The sequence below is a fragment of the Hyla sarda genome, chromosome 1 (assembly GCF_029499605.1).
Source record: "Hyla sarda isolate aHylSar1 chromosome 1, aHylSar1.hap1, whole genome shotgun sequence".
Lineage (NCBI taxonomy): Eukaryota > Metazoa > Chordata > Amphibia > Anura > Hylidae > Hyla > Hyla sarda.
In genome coordinates this window covers 556,300,894-556,320,816 of record NC_079189.1, presented here as the reverse complement: position 1 = coordinate 556,320,816, position 19,923 = coordinate 556,300,894, and the positions used below count along the sequence as shown (strand labels likewise).

The 19,923-nt window shown below is 43.0% G+C and overlaps 1 protein-coding gene across 1 annotated transcript in view; it reads right to left on the bottom strand.

The window, feature by feature from the left end:
* Positions 1–245: 245 nt before the first annotated feature.
* Positions 246–19,923, bottom strand: part of EMB (embigin) — a 97,722-nt gene continuing 78,044 nt past the window's right edge. The window contains exon 9 of the mRNA XM_056542006.1: positions 246–505. The gene's annotated coding sequence lies outside the window, so the exon portion shown is untranslated. The remainder of the gene's footprint in view (positions 506–19,923) is intronic.

Here is a 19,923-nt window from a genome sequence, read left to right as displayed (position 1 = left end):
AGACAGCTTCGACTACTAAGCCTGAGAAGCTAAGAATTAAGAAAACTAAAAAAAAAACACACATTTTAAAAAAAAATGATTACAAAAAACACTCCCACGCAAGCCCTCAATAACCATTTTATTAATATTAAAGGGACCGGCAGAAGCAGGTGGTAGTCACTTGTCGTTCCGTTTCACTTCCACCCCCTCCCGACATGTGAAGGCACCTCTTGTGTAATTAAAGAAAGAAGCATGACCATCGAGTGCCGTGAGTTATTTTTCTTCTTCTACTATTAAGTTTTTGCAGTACTTGTCTCTGCTCACTGAGCACCGGTAACGGTCAAGCTCAGAGTGTGTTGTTACCATTGCATCGAGGGTCGTCTCCAGCAAGGTGTGTGTGATTGTGATAGGTGCAGTAGTGCCGACTGCGCTTTCTCCTGACTCATTATTTATATTAAACAAAATAAAAAACACTGGTCATCAACGTAATCCACTGAATCTGAAGAAGTTGTCTGCATACATGGTTCTGAAATGAGAAGAAAAAGACAAAGAATATATGTTATCACATTTATGGTGCCTCCAGCAGTTGCTAAACTACAACCCCCATCCCATGACGGGAGTTGTAATTTAGCAACAGCGAGCCTCCAGTTTAGCAACAGCTGGAGGCACCCTGTTCCTAAACTACAACTCCCATCATGGGAGATGTAGTTTAGCAACAGCCAGGGAAGCCCTCATCTTCCACCCCTGCACCACATGACTACAGTTCCCAGCATGTCCTCACTGTAAAGGCATGCTGGGAGTTGTAGTTGTGAGGGCTGGTAAGAAATGTGCGAGAGGTTGACAGGGAAGCTTGTCCCCTACTCGAACATCTCCCACCCGCCTGCGCCACATGACTACAGCTCCCAGCATGCCCTTACAGCAAGGACATGCTGGGAGTTGTAGTTGTGTGGTGTACGGGCGGCAGGAGATAGATGCGGGTGGGCGGGCGGTGGTGAGCGGTGCCGTCCGGGAACCATGAATATAATACTACGATATTGTCATTTCATATTTTCCACTTGGAGCTGTGATTAGCTGAGGGGTGTCGGCCAATCACAGCTTCAGGAGGGAAATATGAAACTACAGTACCGTAGTATTATATTCATGGTAGATGGCCGCGGAGCGCTTGTCACCTGCCCGCACCTCACAACTACAACTCCCAGCATGTCCTTACTGTAAGGACATACTGGGAGTTGTAGTCATGCGGCGCAGGTGACAAGCGCTCCGCTCCTTGGCTGGCTCACAGGAATATGAAACTACGGCACTGTAGTTTCATTTTTCCCTCCTGAAGCTGTGATTGGTTGAGACCCCTCGGCCAATCACAGCTCCAGGCGGGGAATATGAAAATGGCAATACCATAGTATTATATCCAAGGTTCCCAGCAGGCTCCGCTCCGCACTGCCAGCCCGCATCTATCACCCGCTTCCCGCTCACATCTATCACCTGCTGCCCGCTCACATCTATTACCCGCTGTACCCCCGCATACACCTACCTCCCGCAGTATGCCACCATGTCGGCCCCCCCCCATATACCACCCGCCGCCCGCATATACCACCCTCTGCCCTGCCGCATTTTCCCCCTGCCAGCTAGCTACTGCAAGACTACAACTCCCAGCATGTCCTCACTGTAAGGGCATGCTGGAAGTTGTAGTCTTACAACAGCGTGTGGTATATGCGGGCAACCAGTGATAGATGCGGGCGGTGGGTGTTAGATGCTTTTTCTGAGCCAACTTTTTTCAGGTGTAGATTTGTGATTTGTAGATTTTAGGTTGCTTGCCACTTTTTGTGCAACTGTTTAACAAAAGTCGCAGTTAGTAAATTTCTTTTTTGCGTCAAATATACACCAAAAGTCCTGTGTAAATCCCTTGAAACAGCCTTCATAAATCTGGCCCCAAGTGTGCTGGGCCACTGCAAACCTAATAGTAGCCACATCCAGCTGATGGCACTAGAGAGCAAGCTTTCCTCCTTTTAGTAGAAATCCCATTTACATACATTGAATCCCTGTGACCTTGGATACCATATCTTACAATGGGCATACCAACTGGCATGGAACAAAAAAACATAGCATTTGATCCCACAGCGCACAAAGATATGACTTTCAGGAAAGAAATGTGAAAAATTGGGTTGGTATTTAGGAGTTAATGTGACCATTTTGCAAGGAAGCTGTATTGTCGGCGTTCACGCTCGGTGCTTATTATAATCTACTTTACTTTCATTACATTTTCGATGCTGAATGATGGAAATAGGGAATCCCATATAGAGGTAATTGATGTATATGGAGGGAGGCCAGTGCACTGAACACTGCCAGCTTTCCAAAGCCGCTGCCAGAGGAAACGAACAGGCGGCATCATCTCTTATCACTGGTCTCACATCTGCTTCACGATGAAGGATGCGCACGTCACCCAGAATGTATGTGTGATCATAAATAAGGGAAATCATCCATGCTTGTGTAAATAAATGGAGCTCTGAAGGCTATTCGCTTTACTAAAGGAAAACAGCGGAAATGCTATGAAATAACAAAATATCCATAAATCACTCACAGGTCTGGCACCATTGCTCTGCTGTCCCCATCTTGGCTATGTTTTCCTGTCTTTTTTTGTCTGATAAATGTCCTATATGGGCAATATTTTACAACCAGGGTGCATCCAGCTGTTGTGAAACTACACCTCCCAGCATGCCTGGACAGCCAAAGGCAGTCCAGACATGCTGGGAGTTGTAGTTTTGCAACAGCTGGAGGCACCCTGTGGTGTCCCAACACCAAAGTTTGTCCTGTTGGCTGCGGAACTCATCGGGCATGCCTGCTACCCCTGGGCCCACAATTCTATTGTTTACTGTGTTTATGCACTCTGCTGTCTTTACTGTATTATTTTATTATATATGTACTGTACCCTTAAGAAGGAGATGCAGAGTAACCAGGTAACCCTGTCCACCCAATGGGAACCCCCACGTTGCCCTGTATATAGTGTGGGTGGGGAGGAGTTGCCCCAGAGAAGAGCTAGCTAAGCTCTTGTTCAGAGTTCAGTTGCTGCTGTGTGCAGAGCTCCATGTGAGCTGCAGTGTGGAAAGGAGTTGGAAGAAGTGTTAGAAGATTCCAAGGGAAGCCTAAAAGAAAAGTGCTCAATCATATCAACTCCGCTATTCTGCAAGGGTTCCCCGTTCAGGAGTTGGTGAGTCATACCCTGGCAGTGTCAGTGAAATTGGACCTTAGCAGAACCCTAGTCAGCGTGGGACATCTCTGAATCTCCAAGTCTCAAGTCTATCTAATTCAAGTGGGTGACATAAGTCCCAACAAGGCAACAGGGCTCCCAAGGGTTAAACTGCATCCCTTCTACTCTGCTCCGTACTGTCAGTATTGTACCATCTGCTCCTGCCTCTGTAAAAGACAGTTATCCGTAACCCGGCATCGGCGTATTTATTGCCCCATGTCTGGGCCAGGAGGGACTCTTCCTTTTATTAGCCAAAGTGCTTCATGGAGACACTTCTGCCCTGGCCGACTTGGCACCACTATATGCTTAATAGTCATTTATTAATTTATCAGAATAAGAAACCTATACAACTACATACTGACCACACACAATTTGTTGATCACCACGATGCGGTTATTGCAGAATTGTCTCTAGTTTGTTCTGGTCATGGTTGATTCAAAGATCCAGATTTAGCATAGGTATGAGATGTTGTGTAATAAAATAATGGCCTCCTGAAACTACTTGATGCCATTTTTGCTGAATAGGTTTATCCCATTATGAAGACAGCATTGCCAATGCAAGATTGAAGAAAAGGCCTGGCATGCAAATGTTCACGATTTTTTCCTCATTTGCCATTTTTGGTTACAACTTCCATGGAGTACATTATGTTGCAATATCCATTCCATTGTCATTTGCAGATGCAAGCAGATCATGATCATTCTGTGCAGGTCATGTTTGCAGAGTTGTTGTTGGGCACACTGGTGTGTGTGGTGTGGGGTATTGCTACAGGAGCTGCCGTCTAGCGGAAAATACAGCCTGTTACAGTTGCTGGTTTGCAGAGATGAAGACAGCCTGCTACAAGAGCTGTGATTCAGAGGAATATACAGCCTGTTTCAAGTGCTGCTTTGCAGAGATGAAGACAGCCTGCTACAGGAGCTGTGGTCCAGAGGAAGATACAGCCTGTTACAAGTGCTGCTTTGCAGAGATGAAGACAGCCTGCTACAGGAGCTGCAGTTCAGAGGAAGACACAGCCTGTTTTAAGTGCTGCTTTGTAGAGATGAAGATAGCCTGCTACAGGAGCTGTGGTCCAGAGGAAGAGAAAGCCGGTTACAGGTGCTGCTTTGTAGAGAGAGACAGGTGGCTAGAAGTGCTTTTATGAAGAAGGGTTGACAACCTTTGCAATGTCCTGATACTGGAGGCTCCAAAGGAGAAAGCAGTGAGCATATGTACCAAGGGAAAACACAGAAAGAACCCTCAGCTAGTCTGCAGTAACTAGGCCAAAGAGAAAGGTATAGAGGGAAATACAGTGATCCCTCAACTTACAATGGTCTCATCATGCAATAGTTTCAACATACAATGATCTTTTCTGGACCATTGTAACTTGAAACCAGACTCAACATACAATGCTACAGACAGTCCAGATATGCGAAATGTGTCAATGGCTGGAGGAACTGACCAATCAGAATGGGCATTCACCAGTATTACTGAAGTGTATGCACTGAATTCCTCTCTGGATACCCCCCTCTACAGTACAGGGGAATAATACAAGTTCTGTACTACCCTGCCAGGGTTACCTGTTCCTTTGGACACCAGGTGAGGCGGATCCTTTTTACTTTTTTTAAGGACATTGTGTGTACTTTACAGGACCATGAAGAAGCTCCTGTCCTCTACATAGACAGCGATTTACAGCTCCCAGCAGATCTTTCTTACTTTTCTATGTAAGGATTTCCTTTATCTGTATTAGTTATCTACTTATTTTTGTTTAATCCTCACTTTTTCCTATTTTTGGATGACATTTTGGTGGCTTCAGAACCAATTACCAGGTTTCCATAGAGTTCTGGTCTCAACATACAATGGTTTCAACATACAATGGTCGTCCCGGAACCGATTAATATTGTAACTTGAGGAACACTGTACAGAAATTCATTATTACAGGATTTGTTAAAAACACTTTTTATATACTGTTTCATTAAGCTGGGCTACAACATGATGCTGTTATTTTTGCAAGTAACTTAAATAAGCACTGTTAGATTAAAAAATGTTTAATATATGTTATACATCTTGGTAAAACATTAACCTTTCTAATATACTTCTACTTCTATTATACTTCTTTCTAATAAATACCTTTTTTTTTTTTATTCAAAACTTTTATTGAGCTTGCAAGTAAACCAGGGAAGGGTATAGAAAAAAGGTGGGGGTGGGGCTGGGGGTTTGGGTGGGGTAAACAGGAGAATGAAGGGGGGGGATAAACTTAGATTAACTAATTCCCAAGAGAACATGTGAAAATGTAGAGGCTTCATAAAAAAAAAGAAAGGAAAGCTGCCTATGCAAATATACAGGACTCCACTACGCATGTGCCACTTCCCGTGTACACCCGGAAGCAGCCTCAGCGCAGTGTAGTCCTGTACAGAGCGGGGAAGAGAGGGAGAGGCGGAGGGAGGGCATGAATATTCATAAGCCGGGCAGTGCTGTGGACGAGCGGCGCTGAAGTCACATTGCCAGATGGAGCCTTGTAACCCCGATAGCAAAAATGTAAAAACGCCACCAACAACTTTGTTTTATAAATTGCTTTCAGTGAAATTTTTTTTTTTTTTTTTTTAAAGATTCACATTATATTAGGCAAAGTCTTTGCAACAGGTAGATATTACAAAATTCCAATTCACCCAAAGTGCACCTTCTTCGGACGTGCTCGACACTCTCCAAGCAGTAGGAAATCTTCACCCCATAGTCGGGCTTCCTTCAGTACATGGACCTTCCTCTCACGAAGGGGAACAGATTGGAGCTTGCGTCGACACCTTACGACGTTTTGGAGACCACGCCTCCTTTCTCAAGTATCCCTAACGTCCTTACTTGAGAAAGGAGGCGTGGTCTCCGAAATGTCGTAAGGTGTCGACGCAAGCTCCAATCTGTTCCCCTTCATGGGAGGAAGGTCCATGTACTGAAGGAAGCCCGACTATGGGGTGAAGATTTCCTACTGCTTGGAGAGTGTCGAGCACGTCCGAAGAAGGTGCACTTTGGGTGAATTGAAATTTTGTAATATCTACCTGTTGCAAAGACTTTGCCTAATATAATGTGAATCTTTAAAAAAAACATTTCACTAAAAGCAATTTATAAAGCAAAGTTGTTGGTGGCGTTTTTACATTTTTGCTATTTGGATTTCCAGTGAGTTGGGAGCCCTCACTTTTAAAACGCAAGACATCCGCCCAAGTGTGAACAGGTGACATATACGTATATATTTGTTTGCCTTGTAACCCGCCCTTGCCAGTTAGAAGATCATTTGCATATTAAGAATAATGAAGATAAAGGGCGAACGGCTGGACGGATCCGGGCATTTTAGGCAGCATATTGATCAGCGTCCCCCGCACTACCCGCCAGTACCTCTGGTTAGTGTGGGGTGAGTTTAGTGACAGTTTCCTTTAATAAGGTCCCATACCATCCTTTAACCCCTTAAGGACTCAGCCCATTTTGGCCTTAAGGACTCAGACAATTTAATTTTTACGTTTTAATTTTTTCCTCCTCGCCTTCTAAAAATCATAACTCTTTTATATTTTCATCCACAGACTAGTATGAGGGCTTGTTTTTTGAGTGACCAGTTGTCCTTTGTAATGACATCACTCATTATATCATAAAATGTATGGCGCAACCAAAAAACACTATTTTTGTGGGGAAATTAAAACAAAAAACGCAATTTTGCTAATTTTGGAAGGTTTTGTTTTCACGCCGTACAATTTATGGTAAAAATGACATGTGTTCTTTATTCTGAGGGTCAATACGATTAAAATGATACCCATTATTGTTGCGCTTAAAAAAAATCACAAACTTTTTAACCAAATTAGTACGTTTATAATCCCTTTATTTTGATGACCTCTAACTTTTTTATTTTTCTGTATAAGTGGCGGTATGGGGGCTCATTTTTTGCGCCATGATCTGTACTTTTTTTTGATACCACATTTGCATATAAAAAACTTTTAATACATTTTTTATAATTTTTTTTTTTTATAAAATGTATTAAAAAAGTAGGAATTTTGGACTTTTTAAATTTTTTTTCGTTCACGCCGTTCACCGTACGGGATCATTAATATTTTATTTTAATAGTTCGGACATTTACGCACGCGGCGATACCAAATATGTCTATAAAAAATGTTTTTTACGCTTTTTGGGGGTAAAATAGGAAAAAACGGACGTTTTACTTTTTTATTGGGGGAGGGGATTTTTCACTTTTTTTTTACTTTTACTTTTACATTTTTTTACTTTTTTTTTTTTACACTTGAATAGTCCCCATAGGGGACTATTCATAGCAATACCATGATTGCTAATACTGATCTGTTCTATGTATAGGACATAGAACAGATCAGTATTATCGGTCATCTCCTGCTCTGGTCTGCTCGATCACAGACCAGAGCAGGAGACGCCGGGAGCCGCACGGAGGAAGGAGAGGGGACCTCCGTGCGGCGCTGCGGGCGATCCGATCGTTCATTTAAATGGCGAACTGCCGCAGATGCCGGGATCTGTATTGATCTCGGCACCTGAGGGGTTAATGGCGGACGCCCGCGAGATCGCGGGCGTCGGCCATTGCCGGCGGGTCCCTGGCTGCAATCAGCAGCCGGGATCAGCCGCGCATGACACGGGCATCGCTCCGATGCCCGCGGTTATGCTTAGGACGTAAATGTACGTCCTGGTGCGTTAAGTACCACCTCACCAGGACGTACATTTCCGTCCTGCGTCCTTAAGGGGTTAATAAGGTCCCATACCATCTAGAACATAATCCTGTCTGGCTGCAGCATCACCTTTGTCCCAACTGAAGCACAAGCTGGGACAAAGTCCAGTAAGTGAGGGCGGGACTAACAATCAACTGAGCTCACTATTGTCCTATCACACTACAGTATGAAAACAAAGAGGAGGGGATACAAAGCAGCCTGCAGTGACTGAATAAAGAGATATAGCACAGCAGACTTCCTGAGCAGTGGATGTCAGAATAAGTGAGCAGCAGAACAGAGGGATTTGTGAGCCAAATACAGAAGCCAGACACATTAAAAAGACATGTAAAGCATCTGCATGACCTAATGAGGAACATATAGAAGCATTATGTTTTTTCTGTGATATGACAGTGTGGTGACTGGAATGTTGCAGTATGTAGCAGGGTCTGGTGGTATTAACCCTGGTGTTGTCAACCCCTTAATGTTCGTGACACCAGGATGTGGTTATTTCGGTATGGTAACCACCGTCAACCAACCCAAAAACGGTTTGTAATAAAGGCATGTCCACAGCAAGGGTTCTGAATAAACTGGAACTTTTACTTGAACTGCTTAGGGAACAGTCTTTACAATTATGCAGTTCCTTCAGAGGCAACCGGGACACAGGATACCTTGAAGGCTTGCTTGGACTTGTAGTTATTGAGATATTTAGGCAGGCCACTGTGCTACTAATATATTCCTTAGCTGAGTAGTAGTTACTGGATTTGTAGAGAGAATTGTATCTCACATTTTAGAAGTGGCTGCTGGACTTTAGGCTTTGGCCTAGATGAGATGAATTTGCAGTATACAGGACTTTGTGCTTCCCTTTAGGTCCAGGTCTCAAGAGAGTGAGATAAAGACTACAGCCCCTTATATACTAGGGGGCTGGACTAAAGCCTATTGGTTGCTAATGCCTGGGGTTCCTGTGCCCATGGAACTCTGGGTATATCACATGACCAGGGAAGGTCTGATATATTTTATACAAACTGTATAACTTTATACATATGAACAATAGTTACACATAATGAATATACACTGCATTTATATGAGACAACAAGGGGGGAGCCCTGCTGGAGAGCCCAATGGACCTAAGGGACTCTTCCTGAGGGGAAATAAGGATGGTACAGGACAGGTCCTGTACCGGGACACCACAACAGGTACGCTTTAAAGACTATCTAACTACCCACTTTAAAGTTAATCACATGGATGCCATTGCTGTTACACAGATTCAATAGCTTGCCATATTCTTCCAAATAGAAAGTTAATTGCAACTGCTGCCTAAGCAAATTTGTCACCCACCTCCTCACACCTAGTAAGCAGGAATATAAATATACCTTCTGAAGAGTGCGTGTTCCAGTCCTGATCCTTGTGTGGAGAAGAAACTCCACCTGCAGGCAATGCCCAATAGCTGCACAGCATGATCATGACTGACATTTAGCCCCTTTTGTCTTCAAATGTATGCTTCCTAGACATGCAGGGGACAGAAGGAAGCATCAGGGATCAACCCGGACAACCTATTTAATGACCGATGTAAATTGCAGAAAAAAAAGTTGTTTCTGTTCAGAAACGTGTGTAAAGTAGTTGCTGGGCACTCTGGTGTGTGTGGTATGTGGTGCAGCAGTAAAGCATCATTTAGGGAGACAGCCTGCTACAAGAGCTGCTTTACAGAGAGGAAGACAACCCACTACAGGAGCTGTTCTGCATGAAAACAACTGGCTTGCCACAAAAGCTGCATTACAGAGAGAGACATGGCCTGGTAGAGGAGACGCCAGCAGAGATCATATTTCTGTGAAGATAGTCTGCAGCAACCAGACCAAAGAGAAAGAGTGCTTAGTATATAAAGCCAATAATACGAGAGGAAATCAGCTATTACAGGATTTATCCAAAAAAGCTTTACCATACAGTTGGACTGTTCATGTAAACCGGGCTATAACCTGGTATTGATACCTGGACCTTACACTAAGATGTAAAGTGACATCTAAAATGGACTGTTTGAGTAATATATTTGCAGGCCGGGTCTTCCAAAGCAGGAAACATTTTTTGTGGCCAATAACAGGGAAATCTTTAACGTTGGACTTTACTAACAGTAATAAATTATAATAGTCTGTGATGGACGTTCACATTTCCTCCATATATGAAAGGCTTAGAACATATATGTTGTTTGTCCCAGTATATGAGGTAGGCCTCTTCTGGTGCGCTATATTTACAGATGTTCACCAATGAGCTTCTGCTGACTGCCTAGAGACACAATCGTAAACCCATCAGGAAAATGAGGAGAATAAATGGTTGCTGCGTGTGACTGTGCTCGTAGGCACTCAACATGTTGTTGTTGTCTCGGCAGAAGAAATACTGTACTCAGCTTAAAGTCCAAGTCACGTTCAGTTCAAGCCCAGATGGGATTTCTTGTGCTATGTAAATGAGCGTGTTTCGGCAACACGATATTGTTCCTACTATTTCAGCATCTTCTGCTTTAATTACAAATGAGTCTGATACTTGATATTTTCTGCTCTTGAATCACTGAGGGACCTGTCAGATTGTGTGTAACACATATAACATATCTAACACCATCACACATTTCAATTTTCTATATAGTATGAATATATATATATATATATATATATATATATATATATATATATATATTGTAAGCCATAACTTAATCAGGAAAATTGGACAGGGCCTATGGAACCCTCCTGTCTAGAGGTATAACCTAAAGCTCCTAGGCCCAGATGCATATCTATGATACGACCCATCAAGCTGTCATTAATACTACTGGTGTCTTCATTGCAGCAGAGGGACAACTGGGCCCCCTCAGGCACCAGGACCCCTATAGAAATACCCTGTAGTAACATTACTGCTCACGTGTGTCTGTTAGCAGTTGCTAATTTCTTTCCTTACAATGTGTTAATTTTGAGTATAAAAATATAGGTAAAGGATATATATATGTGAAGGCTAAATATTTAGCCTGTATTTGTTGGAGAGACAGTCCTGTACCTTTAACCCCTTAAGGACTGAGCCCTTTTTCACCTTTAGGACTCAGCCCCTTTTTTGCAATTCTGACCCTTATCACTTTATGCATTAATAACTCTGAGATGCTTTTACCGATTATTCTGATTCCGAGATTGTTTTTTCGTGACATATTCTACTTTAACACAGTGGTAAATTTTTGTCGTTACTTGCATCCTTTCTTGGTGAAAAATCCCAAAATTTCATGAAAATTTAGAAAATTTTGCATTTTTCTAACTTTGAAACTCTCTGCTTGTAAGGAAAATGGATATTCCAAATAAATTATATATTGATTCACATATACAAAATGTCTACTTTATATTTGCATTATAAAGTTGACATGTTTTTACTTTTGGAAGACATCAGATGGCTTCAAAGTTCAGCAGAAATTTTCCAATTTTAAAAAAAAAATTCAAAATCAGAATTTTTCAGGGACCAGTCATGTTCTTGTAGACCCAGTTTTTGAAATTTTACAAGGGATAAAAGGAGAAAAAGACCCCCAAAATTTGTAACCCAATTTCTCTCAAGTAAGGAAATACCACATAGGTGGATGTCAAGTGCTCTTGCACTACAAGGCTCAGAAGGGAAGGAGCGACAACGGGATTTTGGAGAGTAAGTTTTTCTGAAATGGTTTTTGGGGGGCATGTCACATTTAGGAAGCCCCTATGGTGGCAGAAAAGCAAAAAAAAAAAAAAACATGGCATACTATTTTGGAAACTACACCCTTCAAGGAACGTAACAAGGGGTCCAGTGAGCCTTAATACCCCACAGGTGTTTGACGACTTTTCGTTAAATTCTGATGTGTAAATGAAATTTATTTTTTCACTAAAATGCTTCTAAGTATGGAAATACCCCATGTGTGGATGTCAAGTGCTCTGCTGGCGCACTACACTGCTCAGAAGAGAAGGAGTCACATTTGGCTTTTGGAAAGCAAATTTTGCTGAAATGGTTTTTGGGGGGGCATGTCACATTTAGGAAGCCCCTATGGTGCCAGAACAGCAAAGAAAAACACATGGCATACTATTTTGGAAACTACACCCCTCAAGGAACGTAACAAGGGGTACAATGAGCCTTAACACCCCACAGGTGTTTGACAAATTTCCGGAAATTGGACAGGAAAATGAAGAATTAGATTTTTTTCATTAAAATGCTGATGTTACCCCAAATTTTTCATTCTCACAAGGGGTAATTGGAGGAAAAGCCTCCCAAAACGTCTAACCCCATTTCTTCTGAGTATGGAAATACCCCATATGTGGATGTAAAGTGCTCTGCGGGTGAACTACAATGCTCAGAAGAGAAGGAGCGCCATTGAGCGTTTGGTGAGAGAAATTGGTTGGAATAGAAGTCGGGGGCAATGTGGGTTTACAAAGCCCCCCATGGGGCAAGAACAGTGGACCCCCCGCCCACATGTGACCCCATTTTGGAAAATACACCCCTCACAGAATTTAATAACGGGTGCAGTGAACATTTACACCCCACTGGCATTTGACAGATCTTTGGAACAGTGGGCTGTGCAAATGAAAAATTTTATTTTTCATTTTCACGGACCATTGTTCCAAAAATCTGTCAGACACCTGTGGGGTATAAATGCTCACTGTACCCCTTATTACATTACGTGAGGGGTGTAGTTTCCAAAATGGAGTCACATGTTGGGGGGGGGTCCTCCACTGTTCTGGCACTACGCAGCCTTTGTAAACACACGTGGCCTTCAATTTCGGACACATTCTCTCTCCAAAATCCCAATGGCGCTCTTTCTCTTCTGAGCATTGTAGTGCACCCGCAGAGCACTTTACATCCACATATGGGGTATGTTATTACTCAGAAGAAATGGGGCTACAAATTCTCCCTTGTGAAAATGAAAAATCTAGAGTAACACCAGCATTTTAGTGAAATTTTTTTTTGCCATTTTCACATCCAACTTTAATGAAAGTTTGTCAAACACCTGTGGGGTGTTAAGGCTCACTATACCTCTTGTTACAGTCCATGAGGGGTGTAGTTTCCAAAATGTGGTCACATTTGGGTATTTCTTTTTTTGCGTTTATGGCAGAACCACTGTAAAATCAGCCACCCCTGTGCAAATCACCAATTTAGACCTCAAATGTACATAGTGCGCTCTCACTCTTGAGCCTTGTTGTGCATCCGCAGAGCATTTTCCGCCCACATATGGGGTATTTCTGTACTCAGGAGAAATTGCGTTACAAATTTTGGGGGTCTTTTTTTTTCTTTTTACCGCTTGTGATAATTAAAAGTATGGGACAACACCAGCATGTTAGTGTAAAAATGTTTTTTTTTTTTTACACTAACATGCTGGTGTAGACCCCAACTTTACCTTTTCATAAGGGGTTAAAGGAGAAAAAGACCCCCAAAATTTGTAGTGCAATTTCTCCCGAGTACGGAGATACCCCATATGTGGCCCTAAACTGTTTCCTTGAAATAAGACAGGGCTCCAAAGCGAGAGAGCGCCTTGCGCATTTGAGGCCTAAATTGGGGATTTGAATCCGCGACAAAAATACCCTATGGCAGTGTTTCCCAATCAGGGTGTCTCCAGCTGCTGCAAAACTCCCAGTATGCCTGGACAGTCAGTGGCTGGGAGTTGTTGTTTTTCAACAGCTGGAGACTCTGTTTTGGAAACAGTGCCGTACATGACATTTTTTTTTTTTATTGGGGGGGGGGGGGGGACTGTGTAGGGGTATGTGTATATGTAGTGTTTTACTTTTTAATTTGTGTAGGTGTAGTGTAGTGTAGTGTTTTTAGAATACATTCACATGGTTGGGTGTACAGTGAGTTTGAGCTGCTGCGGAAAATTTGCCGCATCTCAAACTTGCAGCAGAAAACTTGCTGTAAACCTGCCCATGTGAATGTACGCTGTACTTCCAGCTGTTGCAAAACTACAACTCCCAAGATGCACTGACAGACCATACATGCTGGGAGTTGTAGTTATGCAACAGCTGGAGGCACATTGGTTGCGAAACACTGAGCAATTGTTACTTAACTGTTTCACAACCAGTGTGCCTCCAGCTGTTGCAAAACTACAACTCCCAGCATGTACAGTCTCTCAATGCATACTGTGAGTTGTATTTTTGCAACAGCTGGAGGAACACTGGTTGCGAAACACTGAGTTAGGTAACAAACTCTGTTTCACAACCAATGTTTCTCCAGCTGTTGCAAAACTGCAACAATCGGCATGCATTGCCAGTCGAAGGGCATGGTGAGAGTTGTAGTTTTGCAACAGCTGGAGGCACACTGCTACAACTCCCAGCATGCCCTTTGGTAGCCTGTGCATGCTGGGAGTTGTGGTTATGCAACAGCTGAATGCACACTTTTTCATAGAAAAAATGTGCCTCCAGCTGTTGCATAACTACAACCCGCAGCATGCACAGACTACCAAAGGGCATGCTGGGAGTTGTAGTTGGAACTCCAGCTGTTGCAAAACTACAACTCCCAGCATGCCATTTGGCTTTGCATGCTGCGAGTTGTTGCTAAGCAACAGCAGGAGGTGAACAGACCTCACCTCCTGTTGTATCCTGCTGCCGGGATCGCCGCCGCTGCCACCGGTCCTGCTGCTCCTGTCGCCGCCACCGCACATGAGGGGACCCCCTGTCGGTCCAGGGAAAGGTAGGAGACCCCCGCCGTCCCGAACGCCATCCCGATCACCACCCAGCAGGGTTGCGATTGGTCGTTCGTTCCGACCGATCAACCACGTGATCGTGAGGCGGCACCCGTGCCCCCTCACTTCTGCTGGGTAAGGGTGAATGGGGCTGTCTCGGGATGAGTTTTCCTAGTCATGGTAGTAATTTCCTGGTTTGTGTTGCAGTTCTGGATATCGGGAACATTTGGTTTCAGGTACTAGTAGTCGGTTATGTGTTATCCATCACGTATTTGGGTGCTACTATTGTTATTTAGTTACCATTGATCCATCACGTCTTTGGGTCCTTTGTGTGGTAGCTTGTGTTGCATGGTCGACTCTTCCTTTATTCAAAACAGTACAGTGATTTATTTACAGCTAAGTTATATCGCTTGTTAGTTTCTGATCAGGCAGGTCCCATTGAGCAGGCTGACTCAAGTGGTGGAGAGGTGTTCATGCAGACTCTTCATACGTTTATTACGCAACTCCACTCTCTTGTCAACTCATTGTCTACCAGATTGGCAGCGTTAGAAAACAAGAGCGTTGAGGCACCTCCAGCAGACCCTACTCCAGCTCCTGTGTCAACCCCAACACCGACTCCACCTCAGGTTTCAGCTGCACCAATCGGCCTCAATGTTCTCGTACCTAACATCGCGCCGGCACACTTTATCCCGGCAAACTTAAAAAAAGACATCCTAGACAGTAAGGGCATCCATTTAGCTCCCTTACTTATTGCATCTCACGATTCTACCGAGAATAAAACAATTGCATGAAGGGAGGTATCTGTGATGCTAAAATCTAAAGATGTGAGGTTAAACCACAAACTGTCACTAGCCGAGTTTAGTATGGCCTTTGCCATTTATCAAGGTGTCATCTGTTCCGTGAAACCAGAGAGACGGGAGGAGCTTGACATGTATAAATACAAAGTTACATAAATATGGGGGACATGTGTTTTACGATTATCACAAGTCTTTTTTGGCTAAGGCAGCTTCTGCACTATCTCAGTTCAATTACACCATCAATTTGGCAGTTATTGATACCGAGATTTTTTGTAATCATTTTGGTGGCCTTAAAGCGCTGGTTTGTGCTCGTTGCCAGTCAATTGCTCATACCACTGAATGGTGCAGTACTGTAAATAATGTATCAGATTATGTGAGTCCAGGAATGTCCTCATCTACCATGCAGTCTAGGAACCAGAAGACCTCTGGTTTAGTTGACAAATTAGCCAGACCCATTAAATATCTTGGGAAGTGGCAAATCTGTAACAATTACAATTACGCCATATGTAACTACAACCAATGCAGGTTGTTGCACGTGTGTGCAGTTTGCTTTAGGACCCAGATCTGCTTGTCCTCAGAAAGCAAGCAACGCATGACTAGTAGTGGTAGCTCTGACGTACCTGGAAATTTTCCTGCAAGATCACCCAGATCGTCAGTTTGTAAATTTTCTGGTGAATGGGTTTTTGTCTGGTTTTCATACTGGATTTGTTACGTTACCATGTCCCATTTATGAATGTGAAAAATTGAGGTCAGGCTTGAGAAATCCAGAAGCTGTTATCATGCTGATTCAGACGGAGATTGATAAAGTGTTCATTATTGGTTCTTTTGATGTGCCACCTTTTGACGTATGGAGAGTTAGCTCTGTAGGCTTAGTTACTGGGAAATTCAGTAATAAACTGAGATGAATCTACAATTTTTCCGCACCTTATTCCTCGTTTACACCTAGCATGAATTCCCTCATTCCTGCAGAGGAATTTGCATTAAAATACGCTTCCATAGTTGAGGCTATAGTGGTCATTCTGAGTATGGGGGGTGGGGATTGGTAGGCTGAAATTTCGGATGCCTTCAAGCTCCTTCCCATTATGCCGGAATTGTGGAAGTGGCATGGGATTAGGTGGCATGGCAAATATTTTTTTGCAGTAAATTAACTTTTGGATCTCAAAGTAGCCCATGGTTATTCAACAAGTTTGCGCAAGCGCTACATTGGTTGCTAGAAGACAGGTTTGATTGTTCCCATGTCATTCACTACTTAGACAAATTTTTATTGATAGAGCCCAGTAGCAAGCCACCCAGAGACCTTAGTGTGTTGTTAGCTGTATTTCAGCAGTTAGCCGTTCTAGTGTCTGACATCACGTAACGCCCCCTCCCATAAGCTTGCATTGAGGGGGTGGGGCATGGCACCACAAGGGGCGGAGTCATGATGTCAAGATACTCTGGCCCAGTGGTAGTGAGTCTTCAGACACGGAGCGATCATGGCTCCGTGCAGCTGAGAAAGGTGGATGCTGCATGAGGGATTGCGGGGGTCCCCAGCTGCGGGACCCCAGAGATCAGACATCTTATCCCCTATCATTTCCAGCCACAAGAGTAAATTATTGGACTGGGAGCCAGCGGCTCTCTGTTCTGCCATAGTTTTCAATTGGATCCACATCCTGTGGGCGTGAATCCAACTAAAAGTGACATTTGCCCGCAATCTGGGGCACCAAGCCAAAAACACTGAGGGAAAGGGCACCAAATGCTAAGTGCTAGTAATGCCACTGAATTACATCTGGTACCACTAATCTCCAAATTAAGAAAGGATTAAAATCCAATATGATGAACCAGTTTTTCCTACCGACAGATTGTAAGGATAATGCAAGGAGGTAATATAATATCCCCCCCCCCATCATCTATTGCAGAACCTAAAGATACCCCTTAGGTGTGCTTAATCAGATGAATGTTGTTGGTTTACATAATGCACAGTAGGATGGTGCATGCCATATACACATATATTACCCATACTTATATGACTTTCACATGTACCATACAACACAACTATTAGGATCTATGAAGTGCCGCATTTCCATTGCTCAGGAGGGAATAGGCAGCACTTACATAAGAATCACTCAGAAATGTAGATAATTGGGATGCGTCAAACGAGAGCTCATTGCACAGACTCTTGCGCCATCTGCTGGTATTTTGCTGAAACAAGCAGCCAGCTGTATTTAAAGGGAAAGGTATTTTTTCCATTCCATGCAATATTTATATTTAATGGCTACGTCCTTCAACGTATTTAAAATAAAACTATTAAAAAAATTAAGTAATTGAACTTTTAATTGAGAGATGTTGTGTAAGTCGTTATATGTGCTTTATTTTCTTTCTATTTTAAATGAATACACAGAATAAATATGGTTACAAGAGTAACAGGACTGTATATTACAATCCAGGAACAGGTCTAATGGAACACATTTGTGTAATAAAACTATGATGATATTAGGGATGTCCTGATACCACTTTTTTTTAAAGACTGAGTATGAGTACTGATACTTTTTTCAAGTACTCACTAATACCAATTACTAATACTTTTTTGTATGTCATGTGACAACAGAAGTGGCTCTAGACTTTGTGAAGCTTCTGAGCTGAATCTGGTGGAAAAATTCTGCTCAGAAATTCAGTTGCAGTAAAATCCCATTGTTTTCAACCGGATTCTGCTGCACCGCGCCCACGGCAGAATTTCTGCACCAGAAATTTTAATTCTGGCCTCCACAGAGAGAATTTACATGTCAATTCTTTTAGCGGATTATGCTTGGAAGTACAGTGCTGTCTATGAAGACGGTGCATTTCCAGGCGGTCCTAGCTTCCCTCTGTCGTCTAAGATAAAAGCTGAGCCCTACCCTAAGATAAAAGCTGAACATGAAGCTCTCACAGACACTTATATTTAAGAACCCCCCCCCCCCAATTAGGTAAAAAAAAAAACAGTTGGAAGGTAGGTAAGGAATCCTAAATATTAAGTAGAAACTGACAATAAGTAAGTAATTTCTAGGTAGAAACCCCATAAAGATAGGTAAGTAGAGAATTCCCCTATTGGGTTGAAGCCTCCAGCAGTTAGAAAGTCAGGTAAAAAACCTGCTATAAGTTGGATACCCCCAAGTGGTTTCCACCAATAAGTCCCCTTTAATTAATTAATAAAAATGTCACCACTCTCGTGCTGAGGCCTCTGCATCCTCTGTTCTGTTAGTAGTGCAGGACCTTCTCCTTTAACCTTTGACATTATAATTTTCATGTGTGAGGGCCTCCTACTTTACACCTAGCAGTAAGGAATCAGGCCCAGGGGCACCATTCTCAGAAACCGACCCCTCCCAGAGGTCCATGCTCGTAAAGAATTTACCACTAAGCTGGGTATTATCCTTAGCCCACCTTCAAAACCATCTTCCAAACAAAATGATTAAATCCCTCTCCTGCTACTGCTGTTGTGACTGGAAATAGAACCTATACAATAGGTGGGAAGCTTCTCCTTGGCTTCCTTATGTTAACTGGCCCATTTTCTTTGGCCCTGCTGTTATAGCCCCCTCTATCCCCACCTGACTCCTAAGTTACTTGCCAATGACTTAACCCCTTAAATGGGCACTGTCATTAATTTTTTTTTTTGGTACTGCATTCCTTATGGTAAAGAAAAAAAAATCTTCCTAATGTACTTTGTTTTCTATGTTTTATTTGTGTTTGAAAAAAAAAAGCTGCCTCTAGGTGTCTCCCTACTTGTTCAGAGCACATATTCCCTCCCATCTCTTGCACAGACTTTGGACTCCTGCTGGCCTGGTGGAAGTCAAAAAATCTGAAATAAAGTAAATAAAAATAAAGGGAGGGGGTGGTTTATCAAATGGGAACTGCAGATGTGCATACCCCACAGAAGCAATATACTCATCTGCAAGGGGGTATGAGATAGGAGAGTGCGTCCCCTGCCTGCCTGATATAGCAACTACTTGCTAGAGACAGTGGCCTGCTTTTGCTCGTTGCCAAAAAACGTATTCTCTTGAAAATCCATATAAATTTTCCTTGTTGGAATAGAAGGGAAGGATGTAGTGATGTAACAGATATCATGTATGTATTCTTATATATGACAGAGCACAGTGTTGACATTCTCAATATGGCTACTTTACTGCATACAAGTTTGATGTAACCATTCTTTGTCCGCAAATTTGGAACCTCTCTGTAAGACATGAGGGAGAAGAGAGAGTCCAACATCCCACTATCCTGTACTTGCGGGGGTTCAGTATCACTGTTACCACACAGGTTGCACTACTTCATACAGGTAGTCATCAGGATAAGGACTGTATTTTGTATTAATGATCATTCTAGCTGTCAGGCTATTACCATTACACGCTCCAATACCATGCTTAATATTTCCCCTGCTCTATCGGAAGTGGCCCAGTGCTGCCCTGGGGAAGTCATGTGGGGTACAAAGTTGCCAGTCACAGCACCATGTAGCAGAAGTAGGATAGTCACAAGGCAGGGATTTGGGGCCAATCTGGTCTGGTGCAGGTGTCCCATGCTTCCCTTACTAGTGTAACCAGGTGTCTTCTGGTTACACATGCCAATGACTGGTGT